We start from the raw sequence: 5,547 nt of genomic DNA, 5'->3' as shown, positions 1-5,547 counted from the left end.
ATGGGTCGGGAAGTGTCTGTCACTCTAAAATAATGGCCGGAACCGGACACAGGGATCTGAGAATTAGTTACAGATTATATAATCATGGACCCACCAGAGTGCCCTAAGACCATTTTTAGACTTTTGAGAGGTCTAGATAAAAAACGATAAAAATCACATTCTACATGGTAATATATATACGAAAAGGGAGGCAACTCAGAGACTCCAAATTTCTAACCCGCCTACCTTTAGCGGCTGTAAAAACACATTTCTAGTATATCGTCATAAAAACGGTTACTACCGTTGGAAAGAGCGATAATTTTCCATTCAGATTCATTTTTGATATGGTAACTAATTCCCAGATCCTTGTGAAATCGAAATCCCAACTTATTATTATTTTTTTTAAAGTGGAAAAAAATAGGGTTGGTCGGGTAACACTAAATAAACCTAATTTTTTTCTAGCCTTACATGCATTTTGTTTGCTCCGTTCTTCTTGTTCGGGTTCTTCTTTTTCCGCCGCAACTTTGTCCGACCATATTCTCAAAAACTATATGTCGGATCACTTTGAATTCTCGCGAGGTCGTTTCTGGTGACCTGCAGATATGACGACCAGTTTCATTTCCAACCAGCATCAAAAGATGGCCACCACAGCCTTTCATTGTTCAAAATTGAACTGCTTATAAATATTTAACTACTGGTCCGATTTGCCTGGAATCGGTATCAATATGTAGTTCTAATCAGTTTCTAAATTTTAAAAGTGAAAATATCATAATTATGAGTAAAAAATATATATATTTTCAGACTGTTTCAAATTTTAAAGCCAGTAAGAATTATCTCCCTTTATTCACTGATCAGCAGGGATCCGTTTTAGGCCCAAGTTCATTTTTTATTGTATTTTTAAGTTATAGATCATATTATTACTATTGACATAAAACTATTTTGAGGCCATTTTTGGTAAATTGTAGATGTGCAACTTTTACAGACCAGGCACCAAGATGGCCGCCACGGCATGCAATTAGTCGAATTTGAACAAAAAGGAAAATGTTTGAGAACACAAATCTAATACCACTATAGACATTACTGTGCCTTATATATTAACTATAAAATGATGTGACTTTTCAAAAAGCGTTTATCTTCTGCGAAATAAAATGTATTTACCGGTAAAATAATGTCACGTCATCATTCAGGGGAGATCACTCTTGTCAAACTAGGCTCTGGGGGAACTTTATGTGACGGCACCTGTCACAATTTGATCTCGTTAAATATTCATGAGACAGCGAATTAACACGGTTAAACTACACCTATCATCACCCGATGAACAATTTAATTAAATTCAAATAAACATTAAAGTGACCTTTCTGAAATGGCTATTAATTTTTAAAACGGGTATGTAAAACGAGATTGATAATTTTGTAGAATTGCAAAAGTTGTTAGCTTACAGAGATACTACATTAATCATTATCTTCTGAACAACATCTGTTGGAAAATCAGGGCATTTCTTACAGTATGTATAACTAATATATGATTATATACGCCAGACAAACATATATTAAGGATGGAATAAATGAAGTTTTAGCGACTCTACAAAGCCATTAATTTTATTTCGTATTCTCATTTTAATAATTAAAATAGCGACTCTACAACATTATCAATTTCATTTCATTTTCTCATTTTAAGAATTAAAAACTGTTCTGGAAAGGTATTGGGCCTTTAACTAGGTATAAAAAGTATGTAAGCTGTTACTGACTCCCAGGTTCGTCTATCAGAAAACTTCTGAGAAATTTCCGGCAATCTTCGGAAATCTTCGGAAATATTTTTTCAAAGATTGCTGGAAATTACTCAGATGTTGCAATTACGGGTTCGTGTGGGATTTCGATGAGCGATCATTGAGGAAATAAAATGAAAAATAACCAACCAATGAAAAAGCAGTCGTGTTTTGTAACGTTCCTATTCCGAAAAATAATTATCAACAATACATCCACCTTAGTACGCATTCTTTGTTCAACATGAACAGAGGCACACCTGTATTTTATTTCTCTTTTTCATTATGAATGCACAGAGAAAACTTATTTACAATGTTATATACAATCATTAGTATTCGAAAAAGGTATACAGTTGTGGTTTATATGAATAACATAAGCTAAGGAGAACAAATATTATTGTTTATTATCGTAATAAAAGTACACAATTTCTTCAGTATTTCATGTAATTAGAGTTCATAAGTTCATTAAGTTTTATAAAATCTGGTCGTAGCCAAAAATATCGATCAATATACAAAGTAAGGTCATCCTCGATACTCCATGGGTTCCGATCACTTACAATGAGATCTTAAGCAATCGGAACCCCTGGAATATCGAGGATGGGATAAGGTATTACATTCTAATAAATAATGGAATTCATCGCCAATTTGCTGACTATGACAATGTTGACATTTTCTTTCTGAGTATACAATTAGTTGCCATCGTTCTGTTTCAACAATAAATTTATGGTTGGTTTTACGAAATTTTGCATAATGTTATTGTGCCTTTTACATCTAAAATCTAAATAATTTTCAAAATTATGTGTATTTTTAAAAATTCTATAACATAGATTTAGAGGAGATATTCACATCACTCTCCCAGTTCTGTAAGTACTGGTCATGTAATCTTAATTTGATAATATGTTTTAACCATAAAGGATTACAATCAGAGTTTAATTGATTATTCCACAAGTAGCTCATCCCGCACTTGTTAAGTATAGATTTTACAAAACATATATATGTAACTTCCGGTTGCGCGCGCATCAATGGAGGAATGAAAAAAAAATTAAGCGGCAATTATCGGACAAGTTTATGAGGAATTGCCACGTTTTCCATTGGGTAACATCCCTAAAATGGCAGAAAATAATAACTGTTTATATAGTCTTTCAACTATATATCTCAGAAAGTGATAGTGTGTTGTTATGATCTAATTGAGGTCTTAAACTTTAGGAGACGGAGATGAGTGATCGATGTTATGTAATGGCGTTCCATGATTTCTCAACTTAGACACAACGATTTAAACTGTGAGTATGGATGTGCATTTTGATATTTGTTGAGACTTTACCAACCTTTATCACCCCATGAGTGCTAATAGACTAGCTAAGTATCTACAAAGAACTGAGGATGAGATAGCTAATCTAGATCATATGTCCCGCCAAATTGTCATTGTGTCTGACAGCAAAGGGAGACAACTACAACAACAGTGTAAAAACACAGTGGAGAAAAATATCAAATGGTTCGTGAAACCTGGAAAAGGGACGGATTATCTAGTAAATTTTGTGCTAAAAAACCTATGGAGCTATATTATTAGCTATATGGACTGGGACTTGTGACCTCACTCGCAAAGTGAACAAATTCATAGACTTAAATGACAACAATGATCCCCAAACTTTACTGGACTCCTTCGAGAGACTGAGACCTCTACTTAACCGTCACGGTGACCGGCTAAAACTAGTCATTCTGGAGTGCCCCTTCTACTCAATTGAGGTTTGGAATCGGAGTAAAGGCCACCACAATAGTGATATATTCAAAGATAACAACAAAATCCTTGAAGAAAGAATCGAACAGTTAAATCACGGTATTCGATCCCTCAATGAATCATTTGGAATTCCGGCCCCAAAGTTCACAGAGGATATGCGCACTTCTAAAAAACATAACAAATCAAGATCAACACTAAAAAATTCTTATAACCTACTGAGAGACGGCGTCAACCCAGGAAAAACTTTATCGGAATATTGGCTGAGAAGAATAATAGTAGTGCTAGTCAAGGAATACTGTATGTGACCCTCTCATCCCTGCTTCATATATCTTGAACATCCATCTGTTTCTTCAACCAAGATGGATAGTGGTGACCTTGATGAGAATTTTCCTCCTCAATCCTACCAAGTGAATAAAAGGAGGAGGGACCCATCAGGACCTGAATGTTGTGGCAAATGTGACAAACAATTGATACCTAACTCTAGATATGTTACATGCGAATGCTGTGGACTTCAGTTCTGTCAACATTGTACAGAATTTCCAGAAGAAGTGTATAATCTCCTGGCAAGCAATAACATGGCAGGCACATCCTTTCACACTAAACCAACAGATTCAACCAACACTACAAGACATTGATTACTCCACGAGGAAATTAGTTATATCTAATGAGAAGAGACTAAGAGATGTCGAGACGCGAATCACTGTAATAGAAAAACAGACACCACTACAAATAGAAAAAGAGGTGAGCAAACTGAAAGAAGATATATAGAGAAAGCAGTAACATGCAGCATCAATTCTAAAGTAGACGCAAGATACAAAGAGATGGAAGAGAGGAAACAAACGAGTAACAGCATCATACTATTCAATGTGCCAGAGCAGACTTATGAAACACCCCAAAAAAATAAAGAAAAAGACGAGAAAACAATCAGGCTTATTTCCAGAAGGCTAGAAATACAAGAGCTGGAGTTACTTGCCCATTTCAGAATGGGGAAAAAGGAAACAGGGAGTAATCAGACCACTTGTTGCTGTCCTAAACAACAAGAAACAGCGAAAAACATTGCTTGAAAAAGCAAGACTCATCAAAGATTTAGTCCCTGATAGCCTAAAACGTACCATTCTCACAAAAGATCTAACTCAGGAACAAAGGAGAGAAAGAAAAGAAAAAAGGAGAAAGATCAGACCAAACATCGCCAAAAGTGCCTACAGCTGAAGAACAATATACAGAGATAACTCCCATGCTGAGGTCAGGTGGTAATTCGATGTATGGGGATTGCTCCGACTCGAGGCCACTAAGATCTAAAGCTGCGGTAGTATCTCAAAAGAATTTACCTAAGACAGGTTGTGTAAAGCTGAAGACACAAGGCAACCTTACCAAAGAGGTCGGATCGATAAGGATGGAAAGGCAAGAAGTTAGCACGTCTAAGCCACCTAATCCTATATACTAAGTCACTTTGAAACCGAGGAGGATAGTCCCTACCATTACAACACATTACTGGATGCAACCGGTAATGATGAAACTATCCTCATATATTGAACTCCCCAGAGGGAAGAAAATTACACCAATGTGCCAACGTCACCCGAAGTAGAACGTACATAGGATGCAAGTTTTACCAGTTTTAGAGAAGATCAACACATGAAAGAAGACTCAACTAAATTTCTTAAAGTTTACTATACTAATTTAGATGTACTCTCTTCAGACAAAAGATTGGAACTAGAAAATTACATTGAGCAAGAAGAACCTGACATCATCTGTCTCACTGAAATATTCCCTAAGTTCACTAATTTAGCTATAATTACAATTCACATTTCCCAAAGGACAGTCATCGAGGAGTAGCAATCTACGTCAAGCAGACTATTATCAGTGAAGCTCATGACTACACTATTAGTTTCCAAGAATATATACCCTGTCTCATTACATTAAACAAGAAGGACAACATACTCATATGTTGTGTCTACAGAAGCCAAAATAGCTCTCTTGAGAACAACACTAGATTGAACAAGCTCATCGAAAGCTTAGAGTCATCTAATTCACCCAGTGTCCTATTGCTGGGGGATTTCAACTTCAGGGAAAA

This window comes from Argopecten irradians, chromosome 15, assembly GCF_041381155.1.
Source record: "Argopecten irradians isolate NY chromosome 15, Ai_NY, whole genome shotgun sequence".
NCBI lineage: Eukaryota > Metazoa > Mollusca > Bivalvia > Pectinida > Pectinidae > Argopecten > Argopecten irradians.
The sequence above is the reverse complement of the archived record's forward strand: the minus strand, read 5'-3'. Positions refer to the sequence as shown.